The sequence below is a fragment of the Rhinolophus ferrumequinum genome, chromosome 7 (assembly GCF_004115265.2).
Source record: "Rhinolophus ferrumequinum isolate MPI-CBG mRhiFer1 chromosome 7, mRhiFer1_v1.p, whole genome shotgun sequence".
NCBI classification, from domain to species: Eukaryota; Metazoa; Chordata; class Mammalia; order Chiroptera; family Rhinolophidae; genus Rhinolophus; species Rhinolophus ferrumequinum.
Genome location: NC_046290.1, coordinates 61,292,365 through 61,309,935, shown reverse-complemented (window position 1 = coordinate 61,309,935; position 17,571 = coordinate 61,292,365). Strand labels below are relative to the sequence as shown.

General features: G+C 35.8%; 1 long non-coding RNA gene across 1 annotated transcript in view; it reads left to right on the top strand.

Annotated features, from left to right (window-relative positions):
* Window positions 1-17,571, top strand: part of LOC117024442 (uncharacterized) — a 49,993-nt gene that overhangs the window by 21,636 nt on the left and 10,786 nt on the right. The gene's annotated exons all lie outside the window — the stretch shown is intronic.

Genomic DNA, 17,571 nt, shown 5'->3' with positions numbered 1-17,571 from the left:
TGTATCAGTAGGCAGTAGTGTTATTACTCTATTTTTTATTTATACCCCTGTACACTGCTTTCTGCATTTTATGTATTCTTTTATTTGTAAAAATCATTGACAACACAATGAACTTTCCAAATACCACAAACTATGCTTTTCACAAGCACTCTGAGAGAATCATTTAGAATTTTTGAATAATAAAAAATGAAATCAATCCCTATTTGTGCAAGTTCCTAGTATGTTATGAATGCAATGTGATCTTGGTATTTGCTTATCAAAGGAATGCACTAAAATATTGCAGAAAAGGCCATGGGGCATGACAAACTCCATTTTATTACTTCACTTTCCTTTGACTATTAATTCCACATTCCTCTCTCCTGTTGTTCTTATTAATGGATTTTAACAATGAGATAAAAGTCTTCAGTGTAGTGTTTAGCAAAAAAAAATGGTAGAATTTCCACATGAATGAGGCTTCATTTTATAGAAGACGTGATTAGTGAATAGTCCGCATTTTGATGTTTTCAGATCTTATTAGCTAAGTGTAATCAATGAGTAGTTTTCTTACTTGATGATTATTTTATTATATACTCCTCTCATGGAAAATTAATTCAGTAGGTATTGATTGAATTCCTACGTACGCTTCTGAGGTGGTCCTTTAAAATGACTCCTTCTATCTAGTCTTCTGTTTTGTATTCTGCTCTTGTACTACTCTGCTCAAGATTCAAAGTCCCAGTAAAGAGGATCCAGTTGGCCAAACTTAAATAAAGCAGTAATGTGGTGGTCAGATGAAAGTTTTGGCACAAGGAGTCCTGTTTCTTAGAGGTAAGATGAGATTTATTCCCCTAAGACTGCACTCATTAGGGAAAGACAATGCCCCAAAATAACATGCTGTGTTGTGTGGTAAGGAAAGGGAAATAGATAATGGTCTCTATGGTCAGGAAGCCTACATGGAGTACATGGAAATTTAGCACAGCTTTGAACAAGGTTCAAGGTTGGATTTGAGATGGGCATAGAAAGGAAGCCCAATGTGTTTCAACAACAAGTCAATTTGAATTACTAATATTCAGTTGTTCGTTTTCTTAAAGTTTATTGAGAGAGATAGCCATGAATTGATTAATCACAGACAAACTCTGAGGAGTATTTGGGTTTCATAAGTGATGCCACTGTGAAACATGAGTTTTGGTAGAGGTTCCTAGTTTGGTCTATCTTTACCTGAATTTCACTTGGTCATTAAGCCTTACTGTGAAATACTAACATATGTACAACTTTTCATTTTCCTCCCGGGGGAACTGAGATTATTGTGAGTTTTATTAATGACTCTCATGCCCTAAGAGGGAAGCTTTAACTTCTCAAAAACAGCCTTTGATAGTCTTCTTTTAAAACTAAAATTATATTGTTCCAAGTATTGCAAATAAAGGATGTGAGAAAATGATTTTCCTCAATCATTTCTCAATTCAAATTTTAGTTTTGTCCTTGTTATGTGAACTTGAGCAAATGTTTTAAGTGCTATAACTCTTCAATTCCACACACAAATATATAATATTTATATCATTAATTGATATATCTACCAGGGGTGCTAAAAAAGTGTATACAAGTAGACACTTTGGTCAGTGTTGCTCAAGCAGTAGTTTGCCATGATCAGAAGTGTCTGGATGCTGATGGTAACCACTTTGAACACCTCTTGTAAATGCATAAGTCAAATGTGACTTGTATTCATCTTTTGTTATTGGTATATGTTGAGTATTACAATTTTAATAGTTTTTTTCTTTCTTAAATTGTATATACATTTTTTGGCATTCTCTGTATATTTTCAATATAATAGATGAAAATTATTTATAGAATTAAGTATGTTGACAATTACATCGCTTACATTAAGAGAAATATGCATTCTGAAATTAAAAAACCCAACAATTTGAAAGTGTATGCCATTTTCTAGGGAAAAATATAACCAAACAGTTCAATATGAAATATACATGCACAGTGCAAGAATGAGGTTGAAGCTTTAGTGTCTCAAAAAATAACTTTTGATAGTCTTCTTTTAAAACTAAAATTATATTGTTAGAAATTTGGATAAATGGCTTTTTCTACATTTCCCAGTATTTTGTAGGTCAATAAAAAGACAACTCATTTTCCATCATCAATTGTATCAGATTTCCTAGTTTTAAAAAATAGTAAGAACAAATAAATATATAGTTCTTTCTCAATTTTCTGCACCAAGATAGCAATGGTGTGGATACTCTGAAATAGCAGATAATGTAAGCAATGCTTATGTCATTGGCTTGGCAAGCCTGGGGGAATTTATTAGTCAGAATCAGCCTCCCGTAATAAACTGGATCAGTAGCTGATAGCTTGGTTATGTGATATGATTTGAGGGGGCAAATACAAAAGTATCTCTTTAGTACCTGAAAGTCTCATCAAACTTATTGAAAGAATTATAAACTTATATGGGAAGGGAAGAAAATTAACTAAATAATGCCTAAAAACATGTATATACTCCTCTTTCCTAGGTTCAATCCCATCTTCCTTTGCTCCTGTCTCAAAAAAAGCCTCCTTCATTCTTTCCCAAATACTACCTGACTTCCGTTTCTTCCTATCCTGGAATTGGATCTTCTTTACTCTCCACTTGTTCTATCTCCATATTACCCTTTAAGGTCCAGCTTACCCGGTCTTCCATAAACCTTCATTAGTAACTAAAGTTGAAAGGCATTGTCCTCTCTGAACACTTATAAGCTATGTGGACTGTATGACTGATTTAGTACTTAATCATTTGATTTTGCCTTGTGATATCGAATCTACTGTATGCTTAGTTCTTTAAAAACATTTTTATTTCTTTCTCTCTTTTTTTTTTTAATTGTTCAATTCATTCTTCACACAGCATCCAGAAGGATCCTACCAAATGTCACTCTCCTGTTTAAAACCCATTGCACAATTAATTAGGTCTAAATTCCTTACCTTGACTTATGAAGTCACATGGGTTTTCTTTCAAATCACATAATACAAAGAGCTCTTTCCTGCCTGAGAGCCATTGCCAATCCTATTCTTTCTGCTTAGAATTCACTCTGCCTATCTCTTTATCTTGCTGACAACTTCTCATTCTGTAGAGATCCATCTATGTGTTATTTCCTCCATAATCTTGCTCTGACTATATTATCTCTCTAAGTTCTCTATTTTAGGGACTTATACCTTTCTTTCATATCTGTATTGATATTTTCCATTTATCTCTCATAATCTGCTCTTCACCATTCTTCACCCTGCCTCTGTCCTGGAGACTTGTCTTGTGAATTGTTTCAGTGGATTCAGATTGGGTTTAGCCAATGAGAGGGGAGATTCAGAAAGTGAGCAGTGAGGGCTACATATTTTTCTACTGACTTTCTCCCTTCCAGATCACCCAGTGTTGGCTTTTTCTTAGATAGTAGATTTTGTGTATTTCCATTTTACAGATGAAGAAACAACTCAGAGTGGTTAAGAGATTCGCACAATTACACAGATACAAATGGTAGTGTTGGGATTTAAATTTAAGCATTTTCTCTATACACCACCCTGCCTCATTTAACAATTGAAACAACCACACTTGAACCAACTTTTATTTCTCACACCAGTTGAAATCACTAGTCTGGCTTCATCTCTCCATCCCTTTCCTTCTAAAATCAATGTCTCTTTGGTTTAAGTTCATAACACAGGGTTGGGGAACAGTCACCATAGTATCTATACCATGTGTGTTAACCTGTAAATTCCCTGCAGAATTTGTTATTAAATGTGTTAAAAATCATCTAGACCTATGACAAATAACCAAAAGTGAGTAATTTTTTAAAAATTAGAATAATAACCACTTTGAAATATATACTGAAGAAAAGTATAATAAGACATTATAATAGTAATAACTTGCTTTTAAGAATTGCTTGAACTTAATTTTTAGGTTAATTTAAAAACAATGCTAAAGACTTTAATATTGAGCTACAAAAATTGTCTGCTACAGTATTGAGCAAACTCTCAATGAGGGATTCTTTTTGAAATTATCATGTGACAAACCTTTTAACAATAGTATTTTTATATGATATTTTGTTAACTGGAAAAAATTGGTACTTGGACTTTATTAACTGAGAGAACAAATGCAGATGCTAGAATATAAATTCAGGCAGATGTAAAATCATTACAGATTTTAGAAATAGTCTTGTGGAGAATAATTGTTTAGGACTTGAAAGTTTAAATGTTGTACATGTTTTGCTAAAACATATGTCCAATATCTCCACTCTTTCCTCAAACATAAAGAGCTGTATAAAAAAGCTTTTACTCTTAAGGAGATCCATTAATCTCCTTAAACATAGAAAAGGCAAAAAACATGAAGGATGAGAATGAACACTAATGTAAATACAGATAAATATGGCGACAGCTGTAGCTGAATAGTTACAGAATTGGCTTGAGAAATGAAACCTCTGTAGTACAACACACACACATACGCGTGCGCACGCGCGCACACACACACACACACACACACACACACACTTTGGATTTATTTATGAAACAGCGTCTTCTAAACACAGAACCTTACATTGCAGAAAAGGCAATTAAATAGAACAGCATGAGGTTGTCAATCACTTCAACAACTAACAAAAGCATCTACTATCAAAGCAAATAATGTAAACATGCAAAGGCAAAGAATTCTCTCTATCAAACGTCACCATTTTAATGTTCACCATTTTTGTGTGTTTTTGCATATACTTGATACTATAGCAGTTATTGTGAAATTTGATATAGAATTGGCCATTATTATTTCTTAGAGGATTTGGTCATCGTGGAAGCTTTTGAAAGAGGTTTGGGCTTTCTTTTTCTATTTTCTTTCTTTCTTTCTTTCTTTCTTTCTTTCTTTCTTTCTTGTCTTCTTTCCCTTTCTTCTTTCTTTAGAGATCAGCTCGCGAGAGCTAGCTTCGCTAGAGCTATCTCTCTCTCTCTCTCTCTTCCTTCCTTCCTTCCTTCCTTCCCTTCCTTCCCTTCCTTCCTTCCTTCCTTCCTTCCTTTCTTCCTTCCTTCCTTCCTTCCTTCCTTTCCTTTCTCTTCCTTTCCTTTCTTCCTTTCCTTTCCTTTCCTTTCCTTTCCTTTCCTTTCCTTTCCTTTCCTTTCCTTTCCTTTCCTTCTTTCTTTTTTTGTTGCTGGTGTTGTACAAATAAATGGACAGTCACAGCTTATCATCACTTAAAGATGCATGTGCATGCTGCAGTTTACTGAAACATGATTGGCTGCTACATAAATCAATCTGATAGAGATCGGTTCCATGAAGAAGAGATAAATCATTAGCCAGAGCTTTTGGGATGTAATTCATTTTAGATAGTGATTATTGATGATTTAATTTTAGCAGTACATGTACATGTCTAGGCCATGATTTTATATAAAATGTTAATACAGAAGAATATGTTCATTTTAAAAGTGAGTATAAAGAAACCAATTAGAAGTTTACATGCAAAACATGTTAATGAAAAGGCAGGATTGAGATGTCTAAAGTTCTATTTCCTAAGTGAGTTAGAAAGTAGCATATTTTTCAAGAACATTTCTTAAATAGTTTCTTAAGACATAGCCGCATAAAGAGGTGGCCCCAAACTTCACTTGGCTGATTACACCAGATGACTGAGGCTCAGGAATATTTTGGATATACGTCTTCTGAATATTGACCTCCATTTCTGCTGTTCTTTGTGCCTGAGACCCACCACTTCTCTTCCTTTTAATTCAATAACATGTAGTGGGGGTCTTCACGAGGAAAAATCTTGTGCTCTGAAATGCACTGTTTGTTTTTTTTCATGTAGGTAAAATAGGGAGTGACAGACAAGTGTTTAATGGTGCTGACACCAGTAACTCCAGTGGCTTGAGACTGGCAAAATCATGTTGAAAGGTGGAGCAGCTAGGTGATGCCCAGGGCCTCTGTCTCTAAGGGACACTAGAATGTCATTGGGAAATTAATAGGGTGGAAGAATTAAACTTATTAGAAAATTTCCAAGGAAAGTCGTATACCCTTTTGGGGAAAATACTTTGATAGGCTACTTGGAGTGGGGATGAGCTGGTCAGATAACGATAGCTGGTCACCAGAATATCTTTTCAGAAATGTCTTTAACGTACTGAGTGAAGTATTCAAGTTTGGGTCAGAGGTGAAAGCTACCACCAACAGAATCTTTCTTCTTAATCTTTCCCTCATGAGGTCCTGCTTTGAATAAATGTGAACAAATACTTTAACTATATTGGTTTGCAGTGACACCAAATTATTGCCCTGCCCAAATGCCTGATTTAAATCACTGGTTAATAGAACAGGTAAAAGCACAGTGGTAGACCTCAGAGAAATTTTTATTTCGTGTCTCTGGTCTTTGCCCCTGCCTAACCCAGAGTTAGTCATCCTGTTTTTTTCCTAATCAATCTCTAACCTTTAACAAGGAAATTCATTTCACTGAGGAGACACAGTATATTAAAAACTCTAGTTTGAGATCAGTTTTGCAGTTTTCTTTTCCATCTCCTGCTTCTTCATACATGATCCCTCTAGTCTTTGCTTTTCCCCCAGAAGTGTCACCATCTTTTCTAATTCCTAACAGTTCCTCAGTCTTCACTATCTAAGGTCTGAACTAATTAACCTGCCAACCTCCAGAATCCAGTTCTTGCCTTATCCCTATATCCTTGTGTCTCTGCTAATCATTTATTTCTTTTCTTCTTTCTTTCTGTGATGTTAGGACACCTGGGTGCTTCATTTTAGTCACTAACTTTCCAGTGGAACAGGATACCCAGCTGGATGTGAATATTTGTTTAAAAATTAATTACTAGAATCCAGAAATATCCTGCTTTTTAAATCACACAGCTTACCCCTCCCCATTGATTAAAATTAAATAAAACAAAGGTTTTATTCTGAATGAGAAAGTTTGAGACATTGGAGAGAGAAGCTGGCATATATGATAATATAAAGGGTTATATTCTTTGCATCTCACATTAGCTTTCCTTTTAGGAAAATACATTTTCCCCTCTGTGGAAGTCACAAAGGATTTGAGAATCTTGATTCCAGATGAGAGAGAAGTAAGCTAGCCAGCCAGTGCAACATGAAGTAAGAAGGGTGGTGTGTACGTGTGTGTGTGTGTGTGTGTGTGTGTGTGTGTGTGTGTGGAAAGGAGAGATATTTAGTAGGGAAACCCTGTAAAGGTGTACACATTCTAGGGGGAGTCATACTAATCTAGTGTCCTGTCCTATATTCCTTTTCTTTCTTTCTAATTTTTTCCTTGTAATCTTCTTCTGTTTTCCCTAAGCTTTCAGCAAAGTTTTGTTACATATCTCATCCTGCTATTGACTGTGCTATGGGGAATAACAAGTCCATGTCTACATTTAGGACAACCTGGCAAGAGGGCAGCAGAAATGGCTTTAAGGAAGTCAGATTTAGGCAGCAAAAGGTTGCCGGCAGAAGGGTGTGGCAGCAGATAGAGACAAATGACTGTCTGAGGGGCAAAGTGACAACCAGCACACATTCTTGAACATATAAGCAATCTCTGGGATTCTCAGAGTTACTGGGGCACAAGAAATTGCTAAAAGTCCAAAGTCCCTCAGGGTGAGATCTCAGACTATTGTTATACAGTCATTAAAGGGAAGGGTGACCCCTGGAGGCCAGAGCAGCCTATAGCGAGAGCTTACTTCATTCACCAATTCCAAGATACATTCCTTGGTAAATAATAAAAATGCCCACCCCTTCTGAAATGCCAGCTAAGCATTTTGAAAAATGCATTATTTTATTAGACCATCTTTTTGAATTAATGTACAGTTAGAGCTAAAGAAATAAATGCAGACTTAGCAGTGTTTATCCTCCCAGGCATCACCTGCTCCTTGATTCTCCTGAGCCAGAGTTTCAAGCATCCTTACTCTTGAAGAAACCACAAAACATTCCCAATGGCATAAGTGTCCTCTCACCCGCTCTCCAAACCTCACCCACCACCAAAAAAGATGTCTGTTTGCTAATGCAGTGAATTCTGAACTAGCAGTGCATTCGCTAGAGTTAAATGTTTTCTTTTCACAGTCCAGTGAATAAGCTTCTTCTTAACAAGATTTAAAGGTATTACATACTTTAGCTTCACCATCAAGCCTGTTGGAAGGGAATTCTGTGTGTACTGGAGACATGTTCTGTACTAAAACTGCACAGCTAAAAAGTTATGTTTTCAGCCTGATCCCAAGGGTTTTTGGGATCTGATGTTCATGCTGAAGCAGAGGCGTTTGCAGTAGCTCTAGTGAACATAAAACTGTATCCAGACCTGCTGGATTATCTTTGAACCTTTGACAAATACGTTAGTCTCTTTTCAAATAACATTCTCAATTTCCCCAGTTCAGAAACAGCTTTTGTCTTCTTAAGCACAAGTTATGATCCCCAACTGCCTCACAACTTACATTCTGATCAAAAGTTAGATTTGTTGTATAGTTTGACTACTGAAAAGGTCTGCTTCTTTTCTTTCTCCTCATTTATAGTATAATGTATTATGCAATTTCTAATGGAAACATTTTCTGAAGGGCAAAACAGAAGAATTATTTGATTAATTTTTGATTCAAGTTAGCAGGGCATCATATGGACGTGAAATAAATTATGTTTAGGTCATTTAGACTATTTTAAATGTATAATTTTATTTAAAAAATTTTGGGTTATTGCAGCTTCTTTGGCACCAAATATTCAGGTAGTGATGATTGTCCCAGGATTCCAAAATCACAGCAAGAAGTTGTCATTTATTATGATCTGACTTTATGGAAGACTCTATGAATACTACAAACTTTTTCCAAGTGATGTTTTACAGAATTGCTCTAAAAAACCCCAGAGGGTAAATAGTATTCTCAGAATAAACAGAAAAATGCTGACCTTGTCAGATTTAGCTGCTGAAAGCCAAGCTGTTTTAAGACTTGGAGTATCAAGGGTCATGGTTATAAACAACGGAGAGAGAGAGCAAGAGAGCGCTATAAGGGAAAAAAAGTATAGTGAGCTGCACTATGAATATAAGTAATAAATATGTTGACCTTGACAAGAAGGGGATGAGTTATTTATGTAAAAATATAAAATAAAAATAAGACAAAAAAACCACCCCAAAACAAAACAAAACAAAACAAAAACCCTGAAGCCCAAAACTACTTGAAAATTTTTTTTCTTAGAGCATATTTGAAGCCGGAAATGAGTCACTTTAACTTCATCTGTTTTTGGTTTCAGAAGGGGAGAAAGGTCAAAGCTTCTTTGTTTTAAGTAAGCTGGTCACTACTTCTGAAGTGTAACATGATAGGGTTCAGGAACCTTAATGAAACAGGCATTTCCCAGACACCAAGAGTTGTATGAGAGTCCTCTGCTGTGGCAGGCCGAGAACTGGGCTTCAAAAAGGTGTCTTAAACAAAGGCAAGGCAGAGCATGACCCTTTCTTGACTTTCATATCTGGGTGGATGTTTCTATTGCCAGCTCTATAGAGAATAGGATACAGCAATAGACCCCTCCTTGCCATCGTTTTATACCTTATCCCCCATTATAGCTCCACAGCCAAATCATTACAGTTCCATTTATACCTAGGCACTCGACACAGAACTATACATTTTATGTGTTGTTCTGATACAAGTGTTGTTTTCTATTAAGCCAAATTAAAGAAATAAGTTAACAAATAGTTCTCATTGCTGGGAACACAAGTTCTAAAAGAAAAAAATCCTGCAGTCTTCAAACCTACTGGCTTCAGCATCCTTCTACCCGGAATGTTAAAATATAATATGCCTAAAAAAAGTAGTGGGGATGAGGCTGACTGAGCAGGTGGATTTCAAGAAGTGAGCCCAATTTCTACTCTGAGCTGGAGAGGCCAAAATAAACTACTTTCTTCAGCAGGAAAGAGAAAAATGTATCCCTTTCCATCTCTTCACCAAATTTGCCAAGATGAGGAGGCCTAGACTGAGAGGAAGAAGGAGTTTTGGAGCACAGAAACAAAACCTGGAAATACAGTCAGACATTGAGGATTCCCATAGTGTCTCCTATGTGTCGGTGACAAAGGAGAGCAAAGGCCTCTCCTTTGCTGTCCTCTTCTACCCCATCTGGAACATGCCACTTCACATGCATCTCTGGACTATAGGCTGGTTGTTCCTGACTTTGACTCGGCAACCTTTGCCAGGCCTGCTGTATCCCTGACCTTGCTTTCCACGAGCAATATATCCACTCTGGGTCATCACTACCATGCCTGTCACCATTTTGCTTAATGGTTTGGGGTTTGATGTTTTTGACCTTGGGTTGAACCCAGTAATGAATAACTTCTCTATACTGGCTCAGCGGCTGAATTATCAGTGCCTTTCCCTCAAAATATGCATGTTTTCAATGATGAGAAATGCAGCCTCCAAGGAAAGGGGGTGATATTTAATTGCAGGTTCTGGAGCTGGAGATGTTCCAGCTTCGCTATCTAGTCACAGAAATGCTCCAAACTTGTGTTTAGTATGAGGACAGATCCTATTTAAAACCCTAAAATGATCTTCTCCTGTCACTCCCCTCCCCCCACCCTTAAGAAGGCAGAGAAATGTTTCCCAACCATTACATGCAACTCTTTATAGTCGGTTGGTGCAAAAGTAATTGCAGTTTTTGCAATTTTTAACCTTTTAAACAGCAATTACTTTTGCACCAACCTAATAGTTTATCAAGATTTTTCATATATGTATTATCTCATTGGATTTACCACAACCTCGGGAATTTAGAAGAAAAATTATTATTATCCCCCAAAGTTATACCACTAGCAGGTGGCAGGTCTGGAACAAAAATTCATGCCCTATTGTATCTAGTACCAGCACTCTTTCTACCACTACATGTCTCTATTGCCCTCTCCCATTATTATTATGAGTAGTCAGCCCACAGTTGCTGAGTTTTAGAGCCTTATGAAACCTTAAATATTGTCTGATTTAAAATTATTATTATTATTAAAAAGAAAAAAAACACTAAGAATAGAAGTGGCTTACGTAGAATTATTCTTTTATTTTTTTATTTTTTTCATAGAATTATTCTTAAAAAATACCATATTGTCTTACTTTAAATCATACACACACACAAATACACGCACCACATGCGAAGAGAAAAAGAAGGGAGACTGAGGCAAAACTGACAAGGCTAAGGAGAGTAATAAAGAAAAAACTCAACATGGTCACTGGTTTCATGGTAGTAAAATTCAGTAAAGGCTGGATTCTGGTATGAAAAACTTCAAAATAATTAGTTTTATTTTTATCTCCAGAGAATATAAACAAAGGCTGTTTTTAATCATTTTTTTTTTTAATTTCTGCCCTATGGTTCTTTAAAAAATTTATTTATTGAGTATCTCTTTATCTATAAGGCATTTTTGGTGATATAAATATGACCAGGACATAATCTCTACTCTCAAAGGACTGTGTGTCATAGGGGATTGTGGCAATTTTAAACCATGGCCATAAATTCTTTGACACTCCTCCCACCAAAAGGTGGCATCTGTGTCCCCTCCCCATGAATCTGGGTGGGCTTGTGACTACTTCAACTAATAATAGTGATGCCACACAACTTCTTAATCATATAAGGTCATGCACTTAGTGACCTGAGCTGATAGGTAAAAAGCCTAACAATTACCACGAGGCCACCATGCTAGAACCTCAGCATGCCTACTCCACATCTAGGCACTGGCACTGCTGTTGACAGTCCCAGCTAAGCACAGTCTTCCCACCAGCCCCACCGAGACACCAGAATATGAGTCAAGTCATTTTTAACTCTTATACTAGTCCACTTACCAGCTGAATACCACTAAGTGACTCTGTCAATGCCCCATAAAATAGAAGAACCACCTGTTCAAGCCCTGTCCAAATTCCTGACCCCAAAACAATCACGAGACAAGATACAACAAAGTTTTGGGGTTTATTATGTAGCAATAAATAACAAGACAAGGATATAATACATAAAATTTAAGGAATTCAGAAATAATAGAAGGCATTAGCCCAATTTCTAGGAGCTTACAATTTATTTGGTTAAGGGGTAAGAATCATTCATGAAGTAATTAAGAGATCAGTAAAATCCAGAAAAGTCAAGGAAGTCTTAGGAAAATGTCAAAATTGAAATTGATCTTGGAGAGGTAACGTAACAGTGAGGGGGCAATTCATGAGAGGAGAACGATGTGTTATTTAGTGAGCATGAAAACTGGTAATGGTAGTAGTAATAATAACTACCATTTATTTAGTAGTTGGCTGATTAGTGGCTTATATGAGCGAAGAACTCTAAAAGTGCTTTATATATTATTTAATTTATCTTTTAATGAACTTTCAAGATAGGCATTGTTATGCCTTTTCTAGCTGGTGGGAAATAGAACTGTTTGTCCAACGTAAAAAAGGTAGTGGATGGCAGGACCGCGGCTCAAGTGGATTATGTCAGACTCTGAAGTCCATGATTTTAACCACTGTTCTACACTGCTCCTCTGAAATCACCTTCCCCCAAAGTGAGAAATATAACTATTATACCTATAGCTCAGATAGAACATTACTAATATTCACAAAGTTCAGAAGAATCTTTAATTTTCTAAAGCTTTAGTTAGCATATCAAACATGTAATATATTTTACCTCCTTTTGAATTCACAATAGAAATCTGGTGATTAAAATTATTTTATCAATATTTTTGAGAAACCATATAAAATGTGATTTTTAATAGGATTTTAAAAACTCTCTAATTTTTCACTTATCATCCTTTTCTCAATAGCCTCTTTTTAGCTTAAAAAATCCTTTTGTTCTAATTGAGATATACCAACATTTCTAAAAGGTCCCCCTTCGAGGATTTTCTTTTCAAGTACTGAAAAAACACCCTCTGTTATATAGCTGAATGCAGGATTGGTTATTTCATTGAAAGTATTTTAACCCCTATAAACTAGTAAACAAAACTGAAGTATGATGAAGGAGCTCAAGATTTAACACACTTAAAATAAATGAATAATCAAAATCATATCTTAGCTTTAACTAAAAGAAAACACATGTGAAAAGGTTCAAAGATCTGCAGAAAGATAAGATTTAAGTGGTCATCTGGTATAGAAAGGATATCAGTAGATTGAGCAGTGTTCTCTGTGATTTAAATTGTCATTAAAAACAGACTCAATCTTGAAGTGATAGTCACAAGCTTTAAAACACCTATTCTGAATGTCTCAGAAAGTAGAAACCTCTTGTCTCAGGACAAAAAAATAAAGTAGTGCCAGAGAAGGTCCCTGACTTCATTCTAAGGTGTATTAAAGTGTACAGTATTGAGAGTCAGAAAACTTCCCTGACTAGAATTAACACTTTATCCAGAGATGAAAAGTGCTTACAACATAGCTAGCATAGGAGCATTTTAAAAGTAGATATTTATAATAGAGACACACACACACACACACACACACACACACACACACACAATGGTAATGGTCTGTTCTTCATTAAATGATTGAATTAAGAGTATCTGAAAATAGATTAAATGTCTGTCTAAAGAAGGAAAATGGCTGTAGCTGTGTTATTGTTTGAAAACCTGTGTATTATAAAGCTTTTCCTGTCATTAATTATTCTATTATATGGAAATGCAACTTTACTAATACTCAATAGTTGGGCATCTGAATATTTTCTTTCACTAAGACAAAGAACTTACTTGAATATAAATCTTTGTGCACATTTATAATAATGTCCTTAAAATACATTTTTATAAATTAACTTACTAGGTCAAAGAGTATACACATTTTTCAGTCATTTCTTACATATCGTCAATTTGCCCTAGAGGAAAGTTGTGCCAAGTTATAATCCCATAGCCTAGGAGAGTGTTTCTTTCCTCTCACTGAGCATAACAATTTAAGGTTTTTCATTTAAAAAATGTGTTGTTAAACCTCTTTATTCCATTTGTTTTCTTTTAATTTTCTAAGTGCATTTTTTTCTGATGTATTATTTTTTTAACCATCAATTATATCAATATATTCCTTAAAAGTTCTCAATTTGTTGTTATGCCAGCTAACCAACCTGTAATTTCTTCTAAGTTTTTATGATTTAACTTAAAGAGCACATTTTAATTCACCTAGAATTCATTTTGCTGTATAGTGTGGGAACAAAAACTAACGTCTTTCTACTTTTTAAAAAGAGTATATTAAAAGCTATACATCCAAATGTAATTTTTCTCCAAAATCATTATCTTAGGAAGCTAATCACATATTCTAATGATACTAAGAACATATTTGTAACTTTTTAATCTAAAATTATCTTAAATGCCAGTAGAAAAATTTAAAGCTACATAAACACACCATTCTGGGATTTATAAGCATGATTTGATTTTGATAATAAGTGGAACAACTCAGCTTGATCACTTATCTCATTCAGCAGCCTTGGCTTTGATTGGCTTTTTGCTCTCTCTAAAAATAAAATCTGCCCTCAACTGATGAAAATTCACCGTCACTAAGGGTATTTCAAAGGATTTGTACCAAAGCTACCCAAAAATTCCCAAAAGAGGACTTCCAAAAATATTCTGAACAGTGTAAAAAATGTCTGTCTTTCTAAAGTGAGTAATTTCAAAATCGCAACACAAATTCTATTGTATTCTTTCTTGTTTGGTTGTTTAAATTTTGGTTTTATTATGTAATCATTATGCTCTTCATATTTTCCCTAAGACTCAACTTGTTAAGTGACCAGTCTTATATATTAAACATCTCTTTTTTAATTTAGAAATGTTCATGTACTTGTGGGGAAAACCATTTATATCAAAGCAAGGGCGTGTGTGTTTGTGTGTGTGTGTGTGTTAACCGGACTAATTCTAGGACATATATGTAACATAGATAGAGACAGAATTATGAACAACATCAGTATTAAACACATATTCTTCTTCTAGTAGATTTAGTAAGGGGAAGCACAGCAAACTAAGAAGACAAATATTATGCTAATTAATAAAATTATTTGTTCTAATAACACTTTTTTGACTGACTTAAATTTCATTTCCAGAAATATCAAAGAAAGCATAAGGAAATATTCTAGAAAATCAAGAAGCGAAAGAAGTTTTATTTAGAGGTGACAAACTCGTGGGCCTAAATTCTTCCTGTTCCCTTAATTTTTTTTCTTCTTCAATGTAAATGCCATTGGGTGTTTCCTGTACCCTGAAGCTACCAAAGACTCTTCTCACTCCTCGCCCCTAAGGATTCCTTTGTAATCCCCAAATTGGAGTTTTAAAAAAATATTAAGCACTAATTAAACAAGTAAAACCCTATACATTTGAGAATTCTGGTTATCCTTTTGAGAAGGAGCTATGATTAAAAAAAGAATAGGAGATTGATCCTTCAGATATGAAAGGAAGACTAAGCATATGATTTATTGATTCTTTACCTTTGGAGTCCACTAACCTCGTGACCTGTAACCTCTTAATTTTTACCTAGAAGTTCAAGGAGATCTCAAATTTTGGGGTTAATATTTTCTTTGGTCAGAGAAGTTAAGGAGCACCAGGCCAAGACAACAAATGAGTGTCTCCTGGCCATTCACCCTTCTCTTCCCAGTCCCAGCTTCATTCTGCTCCTCGAGGGCTCTTTTGTGCAGGTGGGTAGATATTATAACTACCTGTCCAAATTCAAGCTATGTTTATCTTCCCCCTTTCCCCAACAGTCACCTCACAGCTGCATCTCAGGACTAATGGTACAGACACATGTGATGCTATCAGTTACTGAAAGAATGGACAAGGAAAGAGCCTACTCAGACCCCAGAAGCAGGCTTAGGGTCATTTGAGCAGTCTAAAAAGATGGGCATAGGCTCCAGATGAGCATGTCTCCTTAGCATAGTATACTGGGGGTATCAAAAAAAATTTATGCAAGTGGGCACTTTGGTCAACTTTGCTCGAGCAGTAGTTCACTGTAATCAGGAGTGTCTGGACGCTGATGGTAACCACTTTGTAATTGCAGAAGTCAAACATGACTTCTAATCATCTTTTGTTATTGGTATATATATTGAGTATTACGATTTTAATAGTATTTTTTCCTTTCTTAAAATGTGTATGCATTTTTTTGGCACCCTCTGTATTCCTTGTTCTATGGGAAGGAGCATGGCTGGAGGTGGACCACAGGAGAAATCTCTAAAGCACAGAGCACAGGACCTTCTTGCCTCAGTTCAAGGTGGTAACTGTTTCCAGGGAATAAAATCTTGGTATTTCATCTAGTCTTTGTTCCCAAACTAGCACTTTTATGCTACTTTGCTTTTCTCAAAGACTACAGCTTTGCCTGGAACCCTGATCTTAAAGATTACGTCTCCACTTCCTTCTGCCAATGACCTGAATTTCTCCCTAATGTCTGTTTCAGGCTCCTTGAGCATCCTATTAATCTGGAGAGCTGGAATCTCCACTTAGCATCTTAAGCACAATCATGACGCTGACTGCTGGTCTTAACTTACCCTATAGCCTGCCTCTGGCTCCTTCATCTGGTCACCTATGCTCTAGTGGTCTTCTGTCCAGCTCTGTGTCTGACTGGATCTGGAATCAAGTGAAGCTTCTGTAGAAGAGATCCCAACAAACACAGTTGTCCTGGGCAAGATGGCTCCAGACCTGTGGAGAGGTAAGGAAATAGTAGCAACCAAGCACTGAGGAACAGGCTTCTAATAGCCCCTTCTGAACTCATAATCCTTAAATGAGTAAGAGGCCATTTCAAGGAGAGGCCTCTTGTCCCTTCTAAACATATTTACAATTATCCTAAAAGGAGTCAAGCAGATTTACCTTTAGCATGGGCCTTACCTCTCAGAACAATTTTTCCCTTTCTTTTCATAGATTCCTGAAATTGTTTTCACAGGGACACAGTCTTTCATTCCATAATTAGAGACAAAAGGCTCAAAAATACACAGGCCTGACTATGGTTAGGAATTTACAGAAACTCATTCACACTCAAGTGTCATCAGTCAATCAATCAGTTAACATCTATAAATGGCAGATATTAGATCTCTTTTTTGATGAGTGTGTGTGTATGTGGGGGGAGTCAGAAGATAGTAGAATGAAACGTAGAAAATCAATGCTTCTGCATATTACTTTGAATATTTTCTGCCATTCCCTCTGGCCTACAAAGTTTCTGTTGAGAAATCAGCTGACAATCTTATGGGAGCTCCCTTATAAGTAACTGGTTGCCTTTCTTTTACTGTTTTTAGGATTCTTTCTTTGTTTTTAACCTTTGCCATTTTATTTATGATGTGCCTTGGTGTGGGCCTGTTTAGGTTCGTCTTGTTTGGGACTCTCTCTGCTTCCTGGGCTTGTATGTCTATTTCCTTCACCAGGTTAGGAAAGTTTTCAGTCATTATTTCTTCAAATAGGTTCTGAGTTCGTTGCTCCCTTTTCTTTTGGTACTCCTATGCTACAAATGTTGTTATGTTTGATGTTGTCCCAGAGGTCCTTTAAACTATCTGCTTTTTTGTTGTTGTTCTCTGATTGGATGTTTTATGCTACCTTGTCTTGTAAATCACTGATTCAACCCTCTGCTTCATCTAATCTGCTATTGATTTTTTCCAGTGTATGCTTCATTTCCGTTATTGTATTCTTTATTTCTGACTGGTTGTTTTTTAATGGTTTCTACGTTCTTCTTTCTGTTTACAATGTCTTTATTGAAATTTTCACTAACTTCCGTAAGCAT